The 12,731-nt window shown below is 42.6% G+C and overlaps 1 protein-coding gene across 1 annotated transcript in view; it reads left to right on the top strand.

The window, feature by feature from the left end:
* The first annotated feature begins 6,975 nt into the window (after positions 1-6,975).
* LOC146719306 (CD82 antigen-like) overlaps positions 6,976-12,731 on the top strand; it is a 43,634-nt gene continuing 37,878 nt past the window's right edge. The window contains exon 1 of the mRNA XM_085463184.1: positions 6,976-7,093. The gene's annotated coding sequence lies outside the window, so the exon portion shown is untranslated. The remainder of the gene's footprint in view (positions 7,094-12,731) is intronic.

Below are 12,731 nucleotides of genomic sequence, written 5' to 3'. Positions count from 1 at the left end.
ATTTAGTCAGCCACCGATTGTGCAAGTTCCCCCACTTAAAATGATGACAGAGGTCAGTAATTTGCACCAGAGGTACACTTCAACTGTGAGAGACAGAATGTGAAAAAAAAATCCATGAATCCACATGGTAGGATTTGTAAAGAATTTATTCGTAAATCAGGGTGGAAAATAAGTATTTGGTCACCTCAAACAAGGAAAATCTCTGGCTCTCACAGACCTGTAACGTCTTCTGTAAGAAGCTTTTCTGTCCCCCACTCGTTACCTGTATGAATGGCACCTGTTTGAACTCATCATCTGTATAAAAGACACCTGTCCACAGCCTCAAACAGTCAGACTCCAAACTCCGCCATGGCCAAGACCAAAGAGCTTTCGAAGGACACCAGGAAAAGTATTGTAGACTTGCACCAGACTGGGAAGAGTGAATCTACAATAGGCAAGCAGCTTGGTGTGAAAAAATCAACTGTGGGAGCAATCATCAGAAAATGGAAGACATACAAGACCACTGATAATCTCCCTCGATCTGGGGCTCCACGCAAGATCTCATCCCGTGGGGTCAAAATGATCATGAGAACGGTGAGCAAAGATCCCAGAACCACACGGGGGGACCTGGTGAATGACCTGCAGAGAGCTGGGACCAAAGTAACAAAGGTCACCATCAGTAACACACTACAACGGCAGGGAATCAAATCCCGCAGTGCCAGACGTGTTCCGCTGCTGAAGCCAGTGCATGTCCAGGCCCGTCTGAAGTTTGCCAGAGAGCACATGGATGATACAGCAGAGGATTGGGAGAATGTCATGTGGTCAGATGAAACCAAAGTAGAACTTTTTGGTATAAACTCAACTCGTCGTGTTTGGAGGAAGAAGAATACTGAGTTGCATCCCAAGAACACCATACCTACTGTGAAGCATGGGGGTGGAAACATCATGCTATGGGGCTGTTTTTCTGCCAAGGGGACAGGACGACTGATCCGTGTTAAGGACAGAATGAATGGGGCCATGTATCGTGAGATTTTGAGCCAAAACCTCCTTCCATCAGTGAGAACTTTGAAGATGAAACGAGGCTGGGTCTTCCAACATGACAATGATCCAAAACACACCGCCCGGGCAACAAAGGAGTGGCTCCGTAAGAAGCATTTGAAAGTCCTGGAGTGGCCTAGCCAGTCTCCAGACCTCAACCCCATAGAAAATCTGTGGCGGGAGTTGAAAGTCCGTGTTGCTCGGCGACAGCCCCAAAACATCACTGCTCTCGAGAAGATCTGCATGGAGGAATGGGCCAAAATACCAGCTACTGTGTGTGCAAACCTGGTAAAGACCTATAGTAAACGTTTGACCTCTGTTATTGCCAACAAAGGTTATGTTACAAAGTATTGAGTTGTATTTTTGTTATTGACCAAATACTTATTTTCCACCCTGATTTACGAATAAATTCTTTACAAATCCTACCATGTGGATTCATGGATTTTTTTTTTTTTCACATTCTGTCTCTCACAGTTGAAGTGTACCTCTGGTGCAAATTACTGACCTCTGTCATCATTTTAGGTGGGGGAACTTGCACAATCGGTGGCTGACTAAATACTTTTTTGCCCCACTGTATATGTGTAAGGATTATGGGTTTGCTGTGTGGCAGGCAAGGTTAGGACCCCAAATGCAGGATTAAATGACATTACCTGGAACAGAGGAAGACCGAGGACTTAAATACACATGATAATGAGAGGATGGGCAACAGGTGGAAACACAGCTGGAACAAAACTGAACATAACACACATTAGATGAGGTACCCTCAAAATAAAGAGGGTACAAAGACACGTAAGCTTGACATTAGGACAGGGGATAAACAGATATGGGAGCACATGACAGACCTTTGTCAAAGGATGACGCAGACAAAGAGGGACACGGAGAGCGAGAGGGCGAGAGACACTGAGACATGACTGGGGAAACTGAAATCACAGGGAGGTACAAAGAACTAACGCAGGACGCAAGCGGACGGGGAACACAGGGAGGAATGATAACAGAAAGCTAAAGGCTAGATAGGAAACTAAGATCAACAATAAATACAAGGATGAAACACTGAATAACCGGAAAATAAATAACCTCATAAACCCAAATCATGAACCTTACTGAAAACTCACTTGTTTACTGTCACTACCTAAGATTTTGTTGCATTGCGTAAAGGACTTGGTATGAAATAAGGAGTTTGTCACTGAAATCATATACCTGTCTGACCAAAGTAAATGGATAGAGTTAAACAAGCTGCTAAAATGATTTGTTTTGCAGTCACATTGTGTATGACTTAAAGATGTTCTATGAATGTCCAACGGAAATCTTCCAGAAGTTTCACGTATCATTGTATATCTTTAGCCTCAGAGTGTTAAAACAAGATACCTAGTACATTTTGTAGATTCAAGAATCCAAATTCAAGTTTTGTCTCTTAACATCTTATGTATGAAAGAATCAATGAAGCCTCTTTGAAACCCGATGAGTGAAGAGGTCCCAGCTGCGATTCTGAGGTCAGTCCTCAGCTTTAGCGCTCAGAGATTGTCACCAGTTTTTAATGTCACGCTTTGCCATGAACCAAGCGACGCCTACAGATCCACAAGTGACTCGTACAGCTTGACGTTGAAGCGAGCAAGCAACTGTCATGATTGTGTGTCTCAGCTACAGAATGACACCATTTACAGGCAGATGGACGCAGCTCATGTTCTACACTATTGTATATGCTGTGGTCTGTGGAGAAGCATTGTTCTCTTCAAACTGGCTCTGATCTCACCATAACCCTCGAGCCCCCTGATCAGCGTGTGCGCACTGAGTGGCTATATGCAAAAAATCACTATTCATGATTAACTTAATGGATATTTTTTACTTTTTAAAAGTCTGTTTGTCACAGTTGAAACTAATTTCCGTTATAATTTTCATTCCAAACTCTTTGAAAGTAGCGTCCAGGTAGCTGGTCTGCACTGTGTTGGCACCTGGCATTGAAGAAGATAAAAGTGGATAGATTATATTTCCATTTTCCACATATGTGCAGGCGGAGGGAGGCATGGAGTCATCTCACAACCTTTTCTCTGTTCGCAGAGGGCCTGGAGGAGGAGCTGACCACCTGGTCGGGGTCTGGACTGGTGGGCTTCCCTGCTGCTGCAGGTGTACGTGTGTCTCCATGTTGGGCGAGTGTGTGAGTATATGTATATGTGTGCATGAGGGTGGAAATGCATAATTGTTTCTGTGTGTGCCTGTTTGTCTATGTCCATGTGTCAGGTCGGGTCTTCGACTCCACCTCTCTTAGACATCTCATTCTCTGGCGGGCCTCAGGGTGTCTGGGGCCCAGGTCTCCTCATGCCTCTCGACGGACCAGTTTGCAGGAACAAAAACATGCTAGGTAAGTGTGTTTGATCTCATGATTCATATAATACTGATGACGGATTTTTAGGCTAATAGTTAGGCTAACACACTTACCTCTCATATTTTCTTTCCTCACAAAAGCGATAGATCCTCCACTTCTTGTGTCTCCCAGTGCAATTCTTAGCATATTTTGGTTCCTGCAACTGGTCCGCCGGGTTATTGTCTTCCCAGAAACACTTCCCTTGTGCTGTTGGAAATCAGTTTTTTCCCGTTTCAGTTTTTGTTTTTCCTATTTCCGTTGTGTTTTGTGTGCCTCTGCAGCATTTTTCTTATTGCTGGTGTTTTCTTAAGTTGCAGTCCATTTGGCCTCTCAGGGCCACCGTATTATAGGGTCTACCTTACAATACAAAGCACCTTGAGGCAATAGTTTTTGTGATTTGGTGCTGCATAAATTCTGATTGCTACAATGCCGAACAGGACAGGCTAAACACAAACAAACAACCAAAAACCTTTGGTATTGCATGATCCAGCCATTAATTAATTCACGTTCACGTTTACATTTCATATAAGAACATTAGCGGTGCAGTTAAATAATCATTTTATGCTTTAAGTTATAGATTGCAAGCGTCACTTTATGTCTTCTATCTATTTTATTTGGTGCAAGTTATTACTGTGTAGGAAGCCTGTAAATGAATGTGCTGCCACACTGCTCCCCCTGGTGGATATCCAAAACATTACCACCGATTTTCATAGATACTTAGCAGCTTTACTACTCACAGTTGCGTCATCTACATCATGAGCGAGGATATTATTACCGCTGATCATCAGCTGATAATCAGTCAGGAATCGTCCGGGCATCCAACATGGTCCTGTCAGGGACGAGGCGGCTATTTTAAGTGGCTTTATCTGTAAATAACTCCTTGGTGGCCAAACCCCTGGGGTGGACCAGGTTGGCTCTGAGTTCCTAAAGGCTCTACATCAGGGGTGTCCAACTCCAGGCCTCAAGGGCCAGTGTCCTGCAGGCTTTAGATCTCACCCTGGGTCAACACACCTGAATCAAATAGTTAGTTCATTCACAGGCCTCTGGAGAACTTCAGGACACGTTGAGGAGGTCATTTAGCCATTTGAATCAGCTGTGATGAGGACACATCTAAAAGCTGCAGGACACTGGCATGGAATTGGACACCCCTGCTCTAGATAAAGCCTCTGCAACATCATGTGCAGATCTGGGGTGGTGCTTCTGGATTTGCAGACTAGGATGGTGGTCTCCATCTTTAAGATGGGGGACTGGAGGGTGTGCTTCAATGACAGGGGGATCACATTCCTCAGGCTCCCTGGGAAGGTCCTCCGTTAGTCAAAACTTGGATACATGAGGAACAATGAGGTATTCACCAATTGAACTCTTTGGACTCCATAATAAACACTATGTTTGGAGGTCAACGCGCATTGTATATCACCCCCAAAATTACCCTGCAAAGAGTAAGCGGGCACATCATGGTGTGGGGCTGTTTTCTTAGCATATGGCACTGGCAGGCTTCATTTAATTTAAGGAAGGATTACTAGAAAAATGTACTGAAACATTCCTGAGAAAAATCTGTACCAAATGTAGCAGGATGATGAAGACAATGATGACAAAACACAGCCACAGAAACTCTCAACTGGTTTCAAGGAAAGAAATATAGCTGCCAGAATGACCCAGCCAATCACCTGACATGAATCAAATTGGAAATCTATGGAGAGAACTAAAGCTCACAGTTCACAGACGGTGCCTTCAGCGTTTGAAGCTTGTTTGTGTGGAAGAATGGCCAAAATCATGCCTGAGCAATGCACGTGACTAGTTTCTCCGTACGGGAGCCATTTTGAGACATTCATGTTCAAAAATTGCCAGATTTTAATGTGAGAAAAAAACCCTGAAAGTGGTACAATGAACCGTTTTTCCAACAACAAAAGAAATCTTTAGATTGGTTTAAAATTACATTCCTCTTCAAAATAGTTCAGACTTTTTTTCAGATATTACTTGTTTATGAACACTCTCATAACACACTTTGTAATGTCAGTGACATGAAAGTGACTGAGCACTCCAAACGCTAACAGAGATGAGCATGTTCTGTAGAGACATTAGATGTCATGTGTTAATATTTGTACACAATTCTTACAGCATAATATGCTGAGTTGGACCAACATATTTGCTAAGTTTAACAAGCTCTATTTCAGATGAAGTAAAACACTTTGTGAAAGGACGGGAACAGTCCCCGTCCAGTCTGGTACTTCAGTAGGATGCTGAAGGTACACAATACAGGTGTATAAACAAAATGTATTTTTATTATTAGTTTTATTAACATTTTGCCCACCATTTGCCATTTTAGAAAGGGCAGGGGGCTGTTATTTGCACTGGTGACCAGAGATGGGCAGTAACGCGTTACTGTAATCTGATTACTTTTTTCAAGTAACGAGTAAGGTAAGGGATTACTATTGCAAAAACGGTAATTAGATTACCGTTACTTTCCCGTAGGAACGCTGCGTTACTGCGTTACTAAAACCGTGATTTTTTTGCGAGAATGTCTCACGACAGTGACGTAAGCGAGTGCGACGTTGGTGACAACAGCTGTGTGCAGATCAACAATGGATCACATATCGATTGTGGGAGAGAGTATGAGCGTGCAGCGTTTAAAGCGTGGAAGTACTGACCTTACTTTGAGTTTGATTCCATAAAAAGTGACAAAAACATTAGTGTCCGCTGTGCGTGGGAAGAAAACTTCTTTTTACAGTGAAAAAAACCCCTAAACTTCCAACAAGCACCGAGTAGCTACGACGTGATGGGAAACTCACAGAGAAACTCGCGGATTCTTCCACTGACCGCGGCACACCTGCACCAGGGTAAACCTACGCCTGCTATACAGGTGAAAATAGAGCAACAGGACCGCTGAGTCTTTGACTTTATTTATTTTCTGCTGTGTTTTACTTGCATCTATTTGAAAGACTGAGTGTAAACACAAAAAATATTTTATTTTATGTGCTGGAATGTGCAGAAAATAGGTTTAAATGTTAAACTAATTTCTTCCAGTCAGAGAATGTTGCAGATAATTAAATTTTTGCTTGATGCATAAAGGTAAAAGATTAAAACTAATAAAACAAGTTTTAAAAAGAGACTTTTCCATTTGATTACATTTTGTATGATGGATTATGTAGCAAAAGTAGAATTGGGCTGAGAGATCTATCACTTTATCACCTACTCAGGTTGTAAATCGTGTTTTTAAAAAGTAACTAAGTAACTAAGTAATTAATTACTTTTGAAAATAAGTAATCATTAAAGTAACGGGATTACTTTTGGGGGGAAGTAATCAGTAATTAGTTACTGATTACTTTTTTCAAGTAACTTGACCAACACTGCTGGTGAGTAAATAAGATAGTCACCGTGCTGAGGTCTGTTCCACACGGTTACGTTTCGAGCAGAATTCACCGGGCAGCAATGTGTTAAAATGGGATTATAAGTGTAACAGTATGAAGTTTTGGGTTCAACAAGCCGTTTCTACAGAAGAATGGAAGCATTTACTGTGACAGAGGAGTCCTGCGCTCCGACACGACAAGCTACAGCGCGGCGTAGCTCCTCCTCCTGGGGGATGATGGGGACAGTATCTGACAGTTGTTGCTGCCGAGGCACGCTGCTTCAGTCCCAGCAGCGGGTCTTTCAGAGGGCACAGGATCCTAACAGAAGTCGCGCTCAACCTTTTCTTCTTCACAATTTACACCGAAACACGTGAGTAACCGCTGCTCCGACTGTGTGCGTTTAGAGAAACAGCTTCTCTAAAGCCCTGTTCTCCTTACCTGTGCGCGTCTGTAGCAGCTATGGTGATTGAGTTCAGCTGATCACGAGTGGAAGTTCGCAAAATCGGCCACATATCAGCTGCTTTGTGGATGCTGTGAGGTGGAGGGGTTGGTGATATGGAGAGGATTTGTGTGTCGGACCATTCTTTGCTCTACAGCTAAAGTTTAGTCTCCTTTTACACTGCTTAGAAACTCATCTCTTAGAGTCTCTTGTAGTAAACCCCACAAAAATGAAGTAAAATAAAATACAAAAAATAAACGTCAGAAGTTTTCTTGCTGCAAAGTTTGTCATTCAGAAATGCAGTGATCTGTTTAAAGCCTGAGCAAATGTGGTCCAAAGAGAAACAGAAGGCAGGCTTGATGAACTCATTGGACTCTGTTGAAGTGCAGTTTTATTTATCAGGTACAGTCAATATCTGGGATCTTTTCATGGCCAGGCATTTATTCCCAATATTCGCTAATGCACGGCTTACTATTTAATGGTTTAAACTGAGGAAGAAACTTGCCTTTATAGTATGCATACAGTGTACTTAACAGGATACTGCATTTATAATAAATCTACTTTAAATTAAAGAATAAATACGTTTTTACACCAGCTTTTATGCTTGATCCATTAATATTGTAGGTAAATAGAAGTAGTTTTGCAAGGTAATTACTGAGAAGTGTATTTAAGCAAATTGGTAAAAATAATTAATTTTTTTTTAACTAAACAAAAGAAATGTGTGACATCATCATATCCATTTGTGGATAATTAAGTTTACAGTGAACAAGCCACCAATACTGCATCTTTTCACATTATGCTGTACTTGATTTGGGGTATTTAGACATTCTTGTGTCCAGTCCTGTCCAGTCTAATGGTGGATGATGGTGATGCTATATGCAAGTATGATATAGCTGGATTAGTTGAAAATGGGCTTGGGCAGGAAAGGAAACAATAGCATGTTCACTGCAAAAGGGAACAAGCATGAAGAAATCAGAGATCAGAAAAGCAGCACAAGTATAGACAGTGTTTGCAGAGTTCAGTGTGATTTTCACACTGTTTCACTTCACTACAAAGAAGGTGCTTGTATGTTGTGATCTTCTCAGCAGGAGTTAAACTAAAGGACAAACAAAACAGATAAACACTGACCACTGAAACGTGTAGCCAGAAGCTTCAGTGCACTTTCACTTTAATTCTCCAAGTTCTCCATCTTTACTATATTACGATGTTTAGGATGTTTTGCAATCATGCTACACACTTCAGCAAACACCGACAAATTAATAAATAATAAATTAATGTTCACAGTGTACTCTAACTCTCACTGAAAGCAGAGTGGGCCGTCTGTTTGAGGACATGTTTCTGTTATAGATGAAAATGTGGGTCAGTTTGTTTTTTCCACGGTGGCGTCAATGCCCAGCCAATATTTTAGCTGCCTGCTCATCAGAGGACCTTCATCTCTTTCTCACAATGTGAGACAATAGATCGGTTCAGCTCCAGGGCCAGCTCCACGATTCACTTTGGTGACTTTCCATATACCACGAACAGAAAAGCCTGTCTTGTTGGATAAATTGGACTGCGCTGGATACAGCTGGAGGTTAAAAGTCTAAATGACTGTTAGATAAGAATGTTTTCATCTCTTCGAGCTCTGCAACAGTTTGGCTCCATTCTAGAAAGATTTGATGAGAAGACTTGGGGGGCTCACAGTTTAACTCAGTACTACACCTCTTCGGTGTTCAATTCAATTCAATTCAATTCAATTTTATTTATATAGCGCCAAATCACAACATAAGTCACCTCAAGGCGCTTCATAGATACAGAGAAAAACCCAACAATCATATGACCCCCTATGAGCAGCACTTTGGCAACAGTGGGAAGGAAAAACTCCCTTTTAACAGGAAGAAACCTCCGGCAGAACCAGGCTCAGGGAGGGGCGGGGCCATCTGCTGCGACCGGTTGGTGTGAGAGAAGGAAGACAGGATAAAGACATGCTGTGGAAGAGACACAGAGGTTAATAACAGATATGATTCAATGCAGAGAGGTCTGTTAACACATAGTGAGCGAGAAAGGTGACTGGAAAGGAAAAACTCAATGCATCATGGGAATCCCCCGGCAGCCTACGTCCATTGCAGCATAACTAAGGGAGGATTCAGGGTCACCTGGTCCAGCCCTAACTATATGCTTTAGCAAAAAGGAAAGTTTGAAGCCTAATCTTGAAAGTAGAGATAGTGTCTGTCTCCTGAATCAGTGTTGCATGATAACAGAAGGGCTATATTTCAAACATTAACCCATAGTGAGTCCACAACTTGTTTTTCCTTTTTGGAATTGCCTTAGAGCTAATTATGGGATTACCCATTTTTAGCTCCCTCATTAAAATTCTACTCCACAGCTAACAACATGTGAACATGAGTTTAACCTCTAAAACCCAAGAGCCTTTCTGAGGCTCCTGATTGAAAATGACACGACCAACATGCAATTTAAAAACTCTGTATATCAAAATAAAGCCATAGAAATTTTTTCCTCGCCTAATTCTTTCTGTATCTTATAGAATATAGCCTTTTTGAAAACATGCTGCAGTAGACATATATACTGACATTATGTCTGCACAGACTGATGCTGCTGAAGTGAAACAGAGCGAAGTTACAGAGGTTTTACTCAACACATTTGGCACAATCTGTGAGAGTTGTTTCTTAAATACTGAATAGCAGAAGTTATTTAACTTTATTGACATGCCTCCAAACAATGCTTGTTTTTGAATTTTTTTTTATTACCCACACACAAATCTCTGTAACCGGGCATAAAATTGTTTTGTTTTGTTTTTTTGGCAAGGAACTGCTCTGAGGCATTGTGGGAGATCGAGTTATTCAGTTAATGCCTTTTAATTGCGGTGGATTTAAGTTTTGGAAGCAAGACAGCACGGGTATGAAAGAATTCATACTAATGTTTTTCAAACTTGAAGCATCGTTTTGGTCATGTTTTGCTGCTGGTTCAGTGAATTTTGATCTGAGGGTGACAAAACTTGCACGTTTGGCATCTGTGAGATGTCTCCTTTGAGTAGAGATATTGCTTGTTGGTGTAGTAGTATGCATGTAATATGGCCTTTGTGCCTTTTTCATCAGTTAATTTTGGAGTTACTACAAACAGGGAGCATATGGGATGATTTGTCTGTTCTCACTGGGTGGTGCTGAGGTCTAATCTGGCAGTAGCTTCTGTAATCACAAAGAGAACAGAATCATCACAAACTGAAATGTGATGATTGTCACTCAGATCTCAAATAAAGCTGATCCTTTCCTCGCACACTTCACGATCTTAAGTTCTGCTCTTACATTTTTTTCAGTTCTCCTGACAGCTGACACGTGGGCTGTTTGTTAAGAAAGATATAGCCTTATATACTAAAAGGAGAGCTGCAAAGATGAGATGATGGAGGTTTCCAGTCTCTCTCTATAAACAACGGTCGCCCTATAAAAGGGCGACCGGGGTTGGGAAGCGTATCTGTAACCGGAAGATCGCCGGTTCGATCCCTGGGCTCTCTGTCCTGGTCATTGTGTCCTTGGGCAAGACACTTTACCCTACCGCCTACTGGTGTTGGCCAGAGGGGCCGATGGCGCGATATGGCAGCCTCGCTTCTGTCAGTCTGCCCCAGGGCAGCTGTGGCTACAACTGTAGCTGCCTCCACCAGTGTATGAATGTGAGAGTGAATGAATAGTGGCATTGTAAAGCGCTTTGGGTGCCTTGAAAAGCGCTATATAAATCCAATCCATTATTATTATTATTATTATCATTAAAACAAATACAAATTTCCACTGGGTGACGTCTACGGCACTGACCTTAATCAATGTTTGACCTCAGAGTGATTTCTTTAGTCAGTTTTTGTTTTGCGGGAAAGTAAACGCTGGACTTCCTCTTAGCGTTTGCACAACAGAGATATGCAAGTTTCTCCGTCTCTGCCTGTCAAAGCTGTTTAGATGACGTTGCATCCCAATTTAACGGCATTATGGTAGTAATTGTAATCAAACCTATAACCTATACCTGCTAAAAAGCCATCCAATGCACACCTGCAAAGAAGTCAAACCATAGATGTCCATACATTACACTATGTATAATAATGAGTAAAGACACAGGGAGAATGTATATTTATTGAACTGTATTTAATACTTTGTACAAAAGCCTTTGTTGGCGATGACAGACTCCTGTATGGAGAAACCAGTTGCATGCATTGCCCAGGTGTAATTTTGGCCACTTATAGTTCACAGTCTTCAAATCCTGAAGGTCCCGTTTATGATTTCGACCTCCTGTAACGTTCCCTCAGACAGCCAGGTTGAAGGAACCTGTTGCTGAAACTGCTCTTCAGATTGTTGTGCATGTTATGAAGGGGGTGGGAGTCATTGTCCATGATTGCCAGCAGTCTTGCCAGCTTTCTGTCACCGATCACCACCTCCAGCGAGGTGAGCTTCATGCCAACAACAGATTCTGCCTTCCTGATGAGTTTGTTCAGTCTGTTTGTGTCCTTTGCTTTGATGCGTGCACCCCAGCACGCCACAGCAAAGAAGATGGTGCTCGCAACAACAGACTGATAACACATATCGAGCAGCCTGCTGATTACATTGAAAGATCTGAGCCTTCGTAGAAAGTAAAGCCGGCTCGAACCCTTTTTGTAGGCAGCGTCCGTATTGGCAGACCACTTGTGATCCAGTTGAACTCCCAGATACTTGTAGGATGTGACTGTTGCACAAAGGGGAGGGTCGGGATCTGTTTCTGCCAAAGTCCACCACCAGCTCCTTTGTTTTGGCCACATTCAGCTGCAGGTGATTCACCTCACACCTTCTCACGAAACGATCAATCAGTCCTCTGTACTCCTTTTCCCATCGCATCTCCACACTTCCAATTATGGCTGTGTCATCAGAGAATTTCTGGAGGAGACAAGTTTCTGTGATGTACTTGAAGTCGGCTGTATAGATGGTGAAGAGGAAAGGAGACAGAACAGTTCCATGGGGTGCGCCTATGTTGCTGTTCAGACTCTCTGACACAGAGCTCTGCAGTCTCACAAACTGTGGTCTGCCTGTCAGGTAGTCGCGGATCCACTAGACCAGTGGAGCCTCCACCTGCATGTCCTCCAACTTCTCCTTCAGCAGGGAAGGAGAAGTAAACTCCCTGGGCAGATAATACAAGCAAAGTCTGATGGCAAGTAGCTTGACATCGCAGTAGCAGAAACACTCTAACAGAGATATGTCTCGGGTTACACCACCTGCAGTTCACAAACACACCCACCCCACCTCCTTTTTTCTGCCGCTGGCGTCGGTATCTCTGTCCATCCGAACCGTGAAGAAGCCAGGGATCAAAACAGCAGAGTCCGGTATCTGATCGTTCAGCCACATTTCAGTGAAGCACATTATGCTGGACTCTCTGAACTTTCTCTGGGTCTGGGTGAGCTAGGGACCTTACATTCCCCACAATGACTGCCAGCACACAGGGTTTAAACCTCTTCCTCTTCGATCTCTGTTTAACCCCCACTCTACAGCCCAGAGGTCTCCTTGTCAGTTCCTCAGTTTCTCAGTAATACTAAGTTTGACATTAAGCCACAGCGTCCACCTGA

Source organism: Copadichromis virginalis, linkage group LG1, assembly GCF_057382275.1.
Source record: "Copadichromis virginalis isolate Kocher_CV1m ecotype Utaka linkage group LG1, C_Virginalis_male_GT1.1, whole genome shotgun sequence".
NCBI lineage: Eukaryota > Metazoa > Chordata > Actinopteri > Cichliformes > Cichlidae > Copadichromis > Copadichromis virginalis.
This window is presented reverse-complemented; position numbering and strand designations above follow the sequence as displayed.